Consider the following 14,670-nt stretch of genomic DNA (forward strand, 5'->3'; position numbering starts at 1 on the left):
CTCCGCTATCCAACACTTTCCCTACTGATGCACTCCGTGGAGTGGGAATAGTAAATTTTTCCCCTCTGCTATCCAACACTTTCCCTACTGTTGCACTCCCTGGAGTGGGAATAGTAAATTATTCCACTACGCTATCCAACACTTTCCCTAATGTTGCACACGCTGGAGTGGGAATAGTAATTTTATCCCCTCCGCTTTCCAACACTTTTCCTACTTTTGCATTCCCTGGAATGGGAAAGTAATTTTATTCTCTACGCTTTCCCAAAATTTCACTACTGTTTTAGTTAAAGTAGTGTAAAATTTTGTTTTAAAATTAAATAATTATTTTAATATTTAAACGTATTATATATATTTATTTTTATATTTATGTTACAGGTGTATGCATTATATATATATATATATATATATATATATATGTATTTGTAATTTTTTATTATGTTTCTAACATTTTATAATTTAATAACATAATTATTTATCAATATTATTAAGTAAATATATATAATATTTTTTATATTAGTATGTTTAATAGTTTTTTGTATTACATTTATTATTTATAATTCTTAACATTTGTAACTAATTCTAACTATGTTTTTATTAATTATTTTTATTATTTAATTTATTTTATATTTTTAAGACATTTAAAAAAACGATATTTTGAACAACAATATTGTAAACAACAATATTTTGGTTTGAATATTTTTGTACTTACCTTTATGGAAATAGGATGTCGATATTCTTGACATCGATATTCTGTACACGATATTAGAGTACCTCGATATTCCTGTCGTCAATACTCTGTCAGTGATCCCCTGTTTCCATAACCACCACACTTCTTTTAACTCCCGTAATTTTATATCAAGGACCCATATATCCTGTAGTTTCTCTCTTCACATACCTCTGTGAGAGGAATCAAGCTATTTCTTGCACCTCTCTTAATGCTATTTTATTGTCCCATTTATTTCAGTTGATCATGAGCAAATTACTTTACTTCTCAAGGAAAGCCAACCGTAAGCTAGTTTAGTTCCTGCCTTTCTCCCCTTTAAACTCTCAAACAGTGGATTCATTTCGATCAAATGAAGTGTGGTACGATTTTCCCAGAAGGGTTCTCTCTATGTTTCTGTCAAAAACACTGCACCGCAATGCTGTTTGCACACGTCTTCAACATCGTATCATGACTGCTGCCAGACCATGTGCTTGCTTAAGGTAAAGTGCAGGGCACTGATGTGAAATCCATAAAGGAATTTCTGTATCTCCTGTGAGATAAATTGCATGCCATTAACTGTTGCTATGACTTTGGGAGCAACCTTCATGGAGAACCTTTCCTTCAAACCTCTCCTACTGTTGTAGGAGTCTAAAAGGTCCAACAATATTCGATCCTAACTTTTGCCATGGCTGCACCGGAACTTGCACAGGTGATAGAGGTGCTTATCTTACAACTTTACTCTTATCAGCCTGGGTAAATGATAAACATACTTTCAACCATCCTGTCCATACCAGGCCACCAGTTCTGTTCTCGTAAACATTCCTCTCACATCTTCTGGAGGTATTCTCCAACCACCCCAACACAGTTCATCTTCCACTACACATATCTCTTCTTTAACAGCATCAAACTGTCTTTCAGTATCAGAGAGAAGCATTATATCAGGCCAACCATTAATGACATATTTCTTGATCTTCTAGCACAACAATTCCTTCCTCTAAGGCCCTTTTCAATTTATTCTCTCAAGGCATCAGGATTTTCTTGCAGCACCGTCGACTCTTCTTCTGGACTATTAATTACAACCTGTAACCATGCGAAGGCAATCAGCAGCCTTGTTCTTGGAACCCGTCAAATACTGAACCTAAAAATTTGACTCTCTGACTCCCTCCATCTACCAGCTACACATTGGTGTGGCACATTCACCAACGACTTGTGATCACTGGTTACAACAAAAGGTGTTCCCCATAAATAAAACCTTATGTGGTGTAATGCCCATTACTTCCTCCTCAATGTAGTGTTGTGTGATTATGAACAGTAGGACCCTTGTGATCCTTGGCAGACTCCTTATACTATCACGCAATCAGTTGGGGTGTGTCTGGATGTGGCCGATAATGTTTATGACACAGTATGTTCAATTAACGGTTGCATGCTAAAGAATAAAGACATGGGTTAGAGAGCTCTGTGTGTGGCATGGTCGTTTATGCGTTCCAGAGCTAGGGGGGGACTCTACACTCACCATTTTCTATTTGAGCAAGCACAGCTCCGAGAGCTCGCAGGCTAGCATCAGTTGTCAAAATTGTCCTCTAACGCACATCAAATTGTCCTAATGTGGGCATATTACCTAACTGTATTTTTACTAGTTCGAGACACTTTGAACGTTCTAAGGACCACTTCCAATATGCCCAGCTCACTGCCTGATGCAAGAACCTCACATTCTACAATGGAAGACCGCTGGACATCAGTGTTCCAAACTATTTGATCAGGCTCAACTCACAATAAACTCCTGTGTTTTGTGGCACAACAACCATTACTGCCTGTGTCTAAATCAACGCTTTAGTGCACACTTGGGAACGGGACTGGAATCAGTCATCAGCTTTATTCTGCCCCATGGAGGCCTCAGGTCACAGGTGACCCTGCGGACCTTCATTAGAATGTCAGTTGTCTCCCAAAGAGGTGGGGTGACCAGAATTGTAAAGCCAAAAACCGGGACATTTCACGAAAATAGAAGGACGACAGTTTTACTTCAATTGAGCACCCAAAATGACATCACTCTGCAGCAGAGAATTACAGAACAGGCCGTTAGAACATACATACAATGCAATTTTTTAACCCCGAAGTTAGCCTGTTAAATAAATTGCTTTCTTGAAACAACTGCTAACAATCTGTGCTTTGTAAAACACAAAAAAGCAACTCTTGCCGTTTTCTGTCGACCCTATCTAAAAACCGGGACAGGAGCTAAAATTCCTGAAATCTGCCGGGACAGCTGGTGAAAACCAGGACCGTCTGGGCAAATCCGGGACACCTGGGGGCCAATTCCGATCCTGGAAAAAAACACGTCCGTACTATTTTCATCCAGAGCCATCGCCATACAAATCGTACCCGTCCATCCGAGTCGCGTAGTACGATCCGTATTCCGTCAATCCATCCAAATCGTCGAGATCCGTACGTATTGCAAGGCTGAAACAGTGAACCGTACGACTCGTACACATGCCGAACGACCTGACGAATACGATCCGGACCGGGGTATGAGGACGCGATTCGTACGGTCCACGTCAGGTAAGGGCGATTCATACGGAAAAGCACACAATCACTTACACACCGTACGGTGCGTACACCCCATGATCGCAGGGGTATGGTGCGCACCCCTGCGATCATGGGGTGTACGCACCTTACCCAGCGATCGCAGGGTGTACGCACCGTACACCCAGCGAACATGGGGTACGGTGCGTATACCCCAAGATCGCGGGGTACGGTGCGTACACCCCAAGATCGCAGGGGTACACACCATACCCCCTGCGATCATGGGGTGTACGCACTGTACCGAGGGGGCCGTTGTGTACCTGTTTCGGGGCAAACTCGGCTTTTACAGCTGTTTTCAGCTCCCGTAGAAAAAGGGTTGTACTGAGCGTACCCGACACGAATCGTACTTGCCGGGTCGGAAAAAGCGGCCGCCAACCGTACAGATGTAGCGTACAGCGGGTTCCCAGGGAGATTCGTGCAGAGATTCCAGTTGTATGGTCTTTGTACGATTCGTAGGGAGCCCTGCCCTGGTACGATTCATACTTCGCCGTACGTACGGTGGACGTTGCAGGGTACGATTCGTACGGGAAAAACGCTCCAAACGGCTATTCGGAGCATTTTTTCCCGAATCGGAACCAACCCCCTGGTCAACCTACAAAGAGGGCTTCTTACAAACACACACACAGTCACATACGATGTCAGCGTAGTCGTACTGACAACAGGGCACGAGTCAGGGGTACATGGCGTCCACCCACTTATTTCAAAGGGGGGACTCCGTCCCCCCTGCCAAGAAGTTAAGCCCCACTGATAAAGATGCTGAAATCGTCCGGGTGTAATTTCAAAACACTGGGAGACTTTCAGTAGTGCCTGCAAGTTGTTATCTGCTTTCGATCAGCAAGAACGAGCAGGAGGGGACGGGCCTCTCTTATTTCTAACTCCTGCTGGCTCTTAACAAAGGTCGCCGAGTCTGAGGGGTCATCAGGCCTCCTTTTGTTCGAGACTCCTGGCTGGCAGCAGTCAGGAGCCTCACACCCAGAAGCAAATGCAGCAGAAGAGAAACAAAGGCTCACACCTTGTTAGCACTTCACACATACTTAAGAGAGGCAGCTTTTCACTTTGTTCAGCCCTGTTTAGGAGATATGCATGCACTGTAAGAATGGCAGATGTGTTGGTCTTTCCCAGTATTTGCACAAAATAAATAGTATTTATATAGTGCTTACAACCCCTGAGGAGGCGTTTTAATAATTTAAATATCACTATTTTTTCTTTTAAAGCACTATGGCTAGAGGAATCTTTACGCTGACAAAAGGCAACATTGTTTTATGTGTAGCGTACAAAAATGTAAAACTTCTGCCTAATTCAGGAGAGTTTACAAGTATACTTGAAATGTGTATATAGAGGCGTGGCTAGGTCAAACTTTGTGCATTACCATTAGTTGTAATCACAGCACTGTATCTTATCTAATAAGTGTTCAAGGGAGAGGTAGGGGAATGGCCTCCTACGTATCCCAGAAGCCTATGTGCACATAAGTACACAAAGAACAGAAACCAAAATCACAATCCCATTCCCGAGCACAAATACAAATTTATAACATCAAGAAGAGCAAATGCAAGGAATTGTCAGTCCAAATGTTATATAGTCACAATCTTCTTTATTCTCTCATCTTATTCAGAGCCTTGGAATTTTTACAGATGGCTCCTGATAGTCAAAGTACGCAGTTGGTATAGTCGAGATGTAGCCAAAACGTGTTTCGTCTTGGGTATATCGCCCATCGACTTCCTCAGGGCACTTGTCAATTGGTGAGAAGTTCCGCCAGAGTCCAGGCAAAAGGGTGACATCGTTTACCATACATCCATTTTAACGTGGTACTATTACATCGTGGTTTTCACTACACTTGCACTGGACAGCGCTGTTGACTAAGGAATAGTGTAAATTACTGTTTCCAAAACCTTCCTTACTGTATGTAGACTGCAGTTGGAATAATAATTCACACTATTCCTAAATCCAGCGCAAGTCGATGTAACGACTTGCGTTGTGAAAACCGCGATCTAACAGACCGCATTAAAATGGCCCTCATTGTTGACCACTCCAAAACAAAAATCTGGTGTCTCTTTACCACCCCTCCCACAGTTCACCCCAAAAGTTACAGGTTCAAAGTTCGGCATCAGCAGTTAGAGCTCTGATGCTAGTTTATTGGGAATGCACTCAGTCAAGAAAGGACGCATAAAATACTGGAACAGACACACGATTGAACTGGGTCTATGCAGGTCCATTGTCAGCAAACACACCCGCAATCCATAATGCTATTGCCGATGACACATAATAATGGGAGGACCCACCTTCCATAAGGTATTCTCTATTGTCTGGCGATTATAATGGATATGAGCTAGTGATAACGAATGTGTGTTAGCACATGACTGTTTCATACTTAAATACACATGTAAATCTATGTGTTATGTATGTGTTGAGATCTATGAATTGTAAAACCTCAATAAACAAAAAAAATGGCCCTCGTTGTATCGTTATACATCCAGGCAAAACCTATGAGTAGTCCCATTCAGCATGGGTCTTTATAAGGCTTGTATCATACAAGGTGAACAGTCATTTAAATCAATAGGTTTCTGAGAACCAACTCGAGCTAATTATCAGACCATCGTCCTTGTAATTGCTTATATATTTACGTTTCTTGCTGGAATATAAGTATAAATATAGTTATTCAGAGAGTGCTCCAACCGTGACCAGAACCAGGAAATGTGCTCCAATGTACTCATCATACACCTGCTAAATATGTATGTTAGGGCTTAAGATCTGATGTCACTTCTTGTGATGCCACTTCCTGTGATGTCACGTGCCGTGATGTCACGTGGCATGATGTCACGCGCTGTGATGCCACTTGCTTACTGATTAACTAGATTAGTTCCCCCAGTTCTTTTTTTAGGTCTTGTGCCCTGCTGATCAAGATAACAACTTCAAAAGTCCAAGAGCATTTGACAGTATGCACTTGTAATGATATATAAGATCTGTTGGTCAAGATCTGCCACCATTTCCGACTACTGCACTGAGGTTCCTCTTCGTGGGAATCCAAACCCATAAGGAATGAAGCTCTACAAATCTAATTATGGATGTTCTCTTGAGGTCATGTGGATTTGGCAGTTAAGGTGGTAAACATTGATCTTTTCTGAAAATGCAATTAGGCCAAACCATCTTCTATTTATCAGTCTTTGGTGGAGCATTAGCAAGTTGCTTTAATAGGGGGCAGAAAATACGAGCAACAAGATCAGGGGTTCTGCACATGTAATACAGGATGACGTTTTTGTATACGTGACAAGCACTGTTGTGCATTCCACCAGTGGAATTGTACTCCTTTGGTTTCCGAAACAAGCAGTAGGCACTGAAAGATCAATTAAAACATTTGTTTTCAATCTGTTTGATAAAGCACTTATCGGTAGCGACTATTGTTCACAAATGAGGCTCCTAAGCCTTGTAACCAGTATACTAGGATGCTCCAAAATAAATCCGATTGGTGCTAAAATGTATGACGCTTTATCATAGGCGATGCAAAGACATTTAGAAGCAGTATGCTCAAATAATTCTCGGAAAATAGTTTAATACCACCCCCTACAAGGAAACTGCATTGCAAAGAACCTGGGGCCAGATGTAGGAGAGAAAATACCGGTAGGTAACGGCCGATTTCGGCCGTTACCGACCGGTATTTAGGATTTGGCATGTAGGGGCCATCATTTTACAGAATCGGTAAATTTACCGATTCGGTAAATTTACCGATTCTGTAAAATACCGAATCGGTAATTTTACCGATTCGGTAAATCCACATGTAGGTGACACTCCTAAGAGTGTCACAGGCCCTTAAGAATCGGTATTTTACCACCAAATCCAATTGGGTGGTAAAATACCGAATTTATTTATTTATTTATTTATTTTCTTTTATAGCGCTGGACTCGACCCCAGAGGGGTATCTCCGCGCTTGGTTTGCTAGTGTTATCAGATACGCTGTTGGTGCCAGAAAAGATGCCTGTAAGAGGGGTAGGGGAGCTATATTTCACAGAAGAGATGTGTCTTGAGTGCTTTCCGGAAAGATAAAAGATTGGTATTATGTCTCAGATCATTCATATGTCTCAGAATTCAGGTGTGCATGCACATCTGTGCATGCACACCTGTGCAATGTGACACACATACATGCCCTTAGGGCATGTCTGTGTGCCACATGGCACACAAGTCCGGAATTGGGGTGCTAGAGGGTGTCAAAGTGACACCCCCTGCACCCTTGCAGGATTCGATATTTACCGATTCGGTAAATACTGAATCGGTATTGCCCATTGATTCCTATGGGCTTCATGGCCCATAGGAATCAATGAGCAATACCGATTCGGTATTTACCGAATCGGTAAATACCGAATCCTACCGATTCAGTAATTCTTAAATTCGAATTACCTACATCTCCCCCTTCATATTTACCGACTCTTAAATACCGAATCGGTAAAATTCGGTATTTAAGAGTCGGTAAATATGAATTACCTACATATGCCCCCTGGTCTCCAAGTTCAGCTTACAAATAGACTGGGCAAACTTGTTTGTAAAAGAGTAAAACAAAATGATGGAAACTGTCTCTCTTGAACTAAATGGATGGATGCAAACGTGGGCTTTGCAAAGCCCATTTTGTGTTTCCTTTTGCTTATGTTGAGCTGTTATACCACCAAATGTGTATAGGAGTCATCCCCGCTCCCCGAAGCAGCTGATGACAGTTTACCCCTACCAGTTTACCACTACTCTTAGAACTTGGCGGATGGTTACTTGATAAGTGAGTTTTATGCTATGGTATTTGTGGTGCAGTTAGTAGGGGTGAAAAGGTATAGACTGTAGATGGAAAATGAACAATAAAGAGGGCATTAAAAGGTTATTCAGGCAGAACTGGTTTCAGGTTTAAATTAAACGCTGTCCAGTACCACATATGCATTTGTGAGGTGATGCTATGGAACAGCACCCCAACTCGAAAATACATTGTAACACCAATAAGGCACTTGTAATACCACTTATGGGTTATCCATCATGTTCATGAAAGACTACTAATCTGCTAAACTCTAAATCAGGCCCTTAAAAACAACAGCCAACTACTGGCAGCTATGGTCACCAATAAGCATTGACAACACCAGAACACATGCAATATATTAGCACAGTCTGGTGGTCCTCGTGCCTATGCAATCAGTTGGCTGGTGTTTGCAAAAGCCATATAAAGCGCATGCACCTATCACTTGTAGAATCTAAAAGAAAAAATGCACTTAAAAAGAAAAGGCTTGGGGGCGTGGCCAAGATGGCGACCGGGTAAGACGTGTCTAGTTTGTCTCCCCGCTAACGTACTCCCGCTGAGTCTCTGCCCAACGTTACTACATAGCTGAAGACCACAGGACGCGAAGGGGAAGCAGCGAGAGCACGCAAAGAACCACCGACACAGCAGCAGTGCTGGGTATGACGAGAAAGGTGAATAAAGGACGACGAGAGCAGCAGGACAAAATGGCAGCACAGACCCCGGTCTGAGAGCAGGGAGTGTCCGGAAGAAGTGCCACGGCCGAAGAGAGCAGATCTGAAGGACCCTGGAGACTAGCTACGGCGCTGCGGGAGAAGCAACAAGGAATATCCCTTAGCAAGGGGTTTTGAGTCCGCACCTGAAGCACATGTGGAGATTCCGGTGAGTGCGGCAAATTGCAGCAGTAGAGCCGGGTCAGAGCCCAGGAGCCAGTCCTGCGGTCCGCTCCGTCAGGGCTCCGCAACAGGGGATGGTGGCGCTTGGACGGATACATGCAGGCTACATAATAGGGGATGTCTCCTAAGTGGCAGGCGGAGGTTCCTGACGCAACGTTGGGTCACTGGCAAAGCGGGGCACGAAGACTGGGAGGTACCCATTGTTTGGTGCCAGACAGTGCAGACTGGGCCCGCACCCTACAGAAGCCAGCAGTAGGGGATGGTGTGAGGTGGAGGAAAGGAGAGGCACTGGACCAACAGGCCAGTGAGCGCGAAGTGTACTAAGAATGCAGCAGGCTTCCAGAGCAGGAGTATAAACAGGGCGGAGGAGCCTGGCCTGCTGCACATTCACCGGTAAATGTGAAGGCACAAAGGGCGTGACAAGCAGGCTGTTGGTGCACGGCGGGCAACAGTGAAGGCATGCACAAGGGCTGGCAAACCCCGCAGAGATATAAAGTACCCATCAGCGGGTGACAAGCACGCCTAAATGAATGCACTGCACTGGGCCAAGTAGCATCAACTGGGCCTACACTCCCTAAGAACCTGGGACAAGGGGATAACCGAATGAGGAGAAGGAGGGATAGGAGAAGCTTGGCCCCTACTCAGTTTGGAAGTCAAACTTGAAAGCTAGGTGCCCCGCACCCAGAGGCGGAAGTTCTGGGACAGCATCATACTGGTGGAAAGTGAAGCGAGAAAGAGGCCGGAGGGAGGCACTAGGGGCAATCAGAATCTTTGGAGGGGACCCCACATGCATCCAGTGGGAGTTTGCCCCACTACCAAAGTGCTGAAATAGCTGCTACAAGCTTGGGACAGCGGTGTCTACAACACGTGGCAAAAAGGACAGAAATGTAAAGGACATGTTCACCAAGATGACGGGGGCAAGCGGGGGAGATGGGAGAGAATCGCGGATTTCAACAGGCGGACAAGAAATGGAGAAAACAGGGGAACCGGTCACGCACACCTTTTCGAAGCATCTATTCTCCACTCTCCGAGAAGACCTGCAGGCTCTTAGAGGGGATTTCTCAAAAGAGATAAAAGAAGTGCGGCAGGATCTTGACGGAGTAGGGGAAAGAGTAGCCAGCATGGAAGACCATGAGATGGCCCTAGATGAAGAGGTGGAACAATTGCAGCCTCTACGCCTCTATGTCCAACAGATAGATATCCAAGCCCATGCGGAGGACGTGGAGAATCACTCCAGAAGAAATAACATACGAGTGAAGGGCGTGCCTCCTAAAGAAGAAGGAACGGATATCGCACAGTACCTCCAGGGCTTCTTTAGAAGCATCCTACAGGTGCCCCAGGACTTTGAAATTAAAATAGACAAGGCCGATAGGGTAGGTCTGCAAAAAAAAGCACCGGCGCCTCCCCCAGATATCCTGGCATACTTACCAGACTTTCAGTTGAACAAACAAATACTACAAACGGTAGGTGATAGTCAACCACTAACATATCAGGGGCGCACCATTGCTTTATACCAGAATCTGGCTATGATTACACTGCAGAAACAACAAGACTTCAGGCCAGTTACAACACACCTACAGAATCAAGGCACCACGTATTCATGGGGGCATTCCTTTAGACTTAACTTTAGGTGGGAAGGCAAGCTGCATCAGATTCGGTTACTACAGGAAGGATGTTGAATTCTTGGTATCGAGAACCCCCAACAGGAAGACTCAGAGAGTGGGGACAAAACGTCAGAAAGAGAGCAGTGGAGACGTGTTCTGGGAGGCAGACTTTTGGATGAAGCGTCGAAACCAGATCCGGAGACGATCGCACAAGAGAGACAGGCAATTCTGGAAGTATTATCCAATGAGTCCTGCTCCAAAGATGACATTTGAACTGCATCAGGGGTCAGATAAGTGCATATAGCTATGTCGAGTGGGCGGCGGGCGGAACTCATGGGAGCGGGGCAGATTGTGGCCACACTATGCACCCTACAAACTGGTTTACCAAGGGTACGCGGACTGGTTTTGAGGGTCCTGTACTATTTTGGGGCATGTTCACTTTTGTTCTAGTTGGGGTTAAAGAGGGAGGGGAAGGGGGAACCAGTATTCAGAGGTATCCACAAATGTTACCAATGAACAGGGGGGAGGAGGGGGCGAGCAGGATGAGCTGGGAATTGGCGTACGAAATGGGGCCCATATGAGCACTGGCAGAGGTCACTTGGAATGTCACGGAAGGTAGTGAAAGTCCTTACTAAATGTAAAGGGGCTTAATAACCCCATTAAAAGACAAAGGATTCTCTCCTATTTAGAAAACTCAGGGGCAGATGTGTGTCTACTGCAGGAGTCGCTCCTACTGCCCAAAGATTGGCATCGGCTGCGCTCGAGGGCGTCCCCCAGCAGTTCTCCTCCTCATCTGTAGAAGAGAAAGCTGGAGTCGCCATTCTGATTGTCAAACACTGTAAAGTCCTGTTTACGGAAACATGCATGACGTTGGTTGGAGGGGCTTGAATCTGGTTCTAGATAAAGCCAAAGATAGGTCAAATACTAGCTTTAATCAGAAGGGAGAGATATCAAGGGGAAGAAATGGCTACAGGAAATTAGTTTGGTAGACTTATGGAGGGAGTCTCATCCCTATGCATCGCAATATTTATTCTTCTCGCATGCCCACAAGTCCTATGCTCAACTTGATTATTTTTTAGGAACAACAGAAATTAACAAAGTGGTGAAGGACATAGACATAGAGCCCGCGGCTCTCTCAGACCATAAAGCAGTGACTATTAAGCTACAGTTACCACCACAACAGAGGCGGGCAGAAGGTTGGAGGCTCAAATAATACATGCTCCACAAAAAGGAGGTGTCGCAACCAAATGCATTAAAGACTACTTAGACATTAATGACTCTCCTGAGGTATCCATCACTACACTTTGGGAGGCTATGAAGGTGGTAGTAAGAGGGGGACTAATAGCTATCAATAACAAACAAGCATTTGCAATGCAATAGATCTCGCATTAGGAAAGTTTGAGCTATTGGTATCGTAAATGACAAATGTTCTATTTATGTGTTGGTTTTGAAAGTAGCTTAATTAATAGCTTTGTCATTTACAATGCCAATAGTTTTAACTTTAGCAAATGTGACACCTATAGCATTTGTAATGCAATATGTGCTGTATTTACGTGACTTAGATATATTGATATTACAAATAACAATGGCTTTTATTTTTTTTTACTAATTAATACTTAAATAAAAGTTATTGTAATTTATAATGGCACTAGCTTAAACTTTTGTAAATACCTTTTATGAAGATTATGTTCAGTGTATTTTATTGTGACGAAAATCCAAGAACAGAAGTGAAATAATAACAACTTTTTGTGACATTTGTAATAAATCTTGAAACATTGAGAGAACATATTTGAACCAGTTGTTGTAGAATGGTTGCACAGATTGATGCTGTGATGGCGCTGAGTGATGTTGTGGTGGTGCTGAGGGATGCAGTGGTGATGCGATAGATAGAGTGAGGGCGATAGAGGGAGGGCTATAGATAGAGGGAGGGCAATAGATAGAGGGAGGGTGATAGATAGATAGAAGGAGGGTGATAGATAGAGGGAGGGCGATAGATAGAGTGAGGGAGGGCGATAGAGTGAGGGAGGGCGATAGATAGATAGAGTGAGGGCGATAGATAGATAGAGTGAGGGCGATAGATAAATAGAGTGAGGGCGATAGATAGATAGAGTGAGGGCGATAGATAGAGTGAGGGGGATAGAGTGAGGGCGATAGATAGAGTGAGGGCGATAGATAGATAGATAGATAAATAGTGGTTGAGTGAGAAAGAGAGTGTGGATAGGATTCGGTTAATGTACTATAACACCAACAGAATAAAGTGATATGTACTGTATTTAATTTCCGAATATGAAAATGAAATATAAGTACTGATTTTTCACTAACAAAATGATAAAAGAAAGAAAAAAAATTTATTGGGTTAATCAAAAATTATACTAAAAATTAAATTAAAATAATTTTGTACATTATCAGCACGTGGTTCATGTCACTCTAATATTGAAATTTCTACGGTCCACTTATTATTGAAATTCTTAAATGGTTTTTATTCAATTGTTAATAAAAAAAGATTTAAACACAAAAAGAAAAGGCTCCTTTCAAAGGGTCCTCTGCAGACACACAATACAAATAATTGTAATATGAGCTCTGAATAAGGCAATATCAACAAACAACACCCTGGCACTTTCCAAGGGAGGGAACTAGAGGCTACGGGGTATTCAGGGTCGGCTGGACTCCGAACTCATCATGCACACACAAAAAGAAGCTACCCTGAATAAATAGTCATTGAGAATAGGGACCAAATCCTCACAAGAACTGAGCACTAAATCAGTGGGGTGTTAGGCATATCAAAAAATGTAAAGGACTGTCCTCACACAGCACCAGGTGAGAGGAGTAGGCACGTCTAAGAGGACAGTGAGGGAAGCACCTTGAGGCAAGTGCGACTACAGGGTCCCTCTTCCCCTCCTCTCATGGGGCAATAAAATCCTGTTCTGGAGTTTAAGAAACACAGTTTAGTTAGAGGATGACGCAGGTCACCCTAACAAAGTGGTAATATCTGACCGGATTTGGTAAGATAGGAGCCCTATTTTTCGTCCTGATGAATCCCACGGAACCTTTGGCCAAAACAGCAGAAACATATCGACGAAAATGGTGGTGATGGGGTATTAGTTCCCCCAATCCCCACACTTTCGTTTTTAATACCAAGTAGCACCCAGTGAATAATATGGATTTGGGTTCTTACATTGGTTTTTAAAATCACTTTTTCACGGCCCCCCACTTTGATTTTTAGAGCTGCCTCCCTGTCTCCAGGTTTAGGCCCGCTTTCTACCAAACGCAGTTTTTAGAGAGCGTGGACTGCCAATAATGAAGCATGACACCTGGTAGTGTGTGAGGACAGTCCTTTAAATTTTTTGAGATGCCTAGCAACTCACTGATTTAGTGCTCAGTGCTTGTGAGGATATGGTTGCAATTCTCAACGACTATGTATTCAGGGTAGCTTCTTTTCGTGTGTGCTCCAAGTAAGGCACACAGTATTTTTTCTAATAAGTCTGAAGCAGAAAAAACATGAACATTCATGAACCAGGGTTGGACTGGCATATAGGGTGTGATAGGCTGCTCTGAAAGATCAGTGCAAGAGCTGTTTTTAGACGCATTGGGGCAGTGGGCTGGGTTTTATTGTTGACTTCCCTGATATTTCCACTTTGCTACAGTGGGCCACTTTTATTTTGGAGGCTAAGCCAATTTTTTGTCCCAGTCCATCCCTGGCATGAACTCAAATATCCACTACCACGCTCCGTTCATAAACCAAATGATACTTTATTTAAATCGTAAAACAAACACACCACAAATATGGATTTGTGTGGCAGAAGTTGCCATGAGCTGCACCTACAACACACACACATGACTCATTAGAAGAACTCTGGAGTAGCCAAACACAGAGATAAAGAAGTTAAACACACAAAGAAACACAAACCTCGATCTGAGATCCAAAAACAGGACAAACAACTAAAATGTATCATTCTTGGATCCCTACAGCTAATATCAGTAAAAGAATAGCCAGAAGGTGGACCTCTATAAAGAGATTTGATCCCACCAAATACTACATCTGAACTTCAGGCATGGAGGAGGGACCAGGCAGGGAAGTGAATGGACTGGAGGAGAGGAGACAAAATGTATGGACAAGAGACAAAGTTTCCT

The 14,670-nt window shown here is 43.5% G+C and overlaps 1 protein-coding gene across 5 annotated transcripts in view; it reads right to left on the reverse strand.

The window, feature by feature from the left end:
• ANKRD13B (ankyrin repeat domain 13B) overlaps positions 1 to 14,670 on the reverse strand; it is a 475,220-nt gene that overhangs the window by 139,175 nt on the left and 321,375 nt on the right. The window lies entirely within an intron of this gene.

This window comes from Lissotriton vulgaris, chromosome 2_1 (genome assembly GCF_964263255.1).
Source record: "Lissotriton vulgaris chromosome 2_1, aLisVul1.2, whole genome shotgun sequence".
Lineage (NCBI taxonomy): Eukaryota > Metazoa > Chordata > Amphibia > Caudata > Salamandridae > Lissotriton > Lissotriton vulgaris.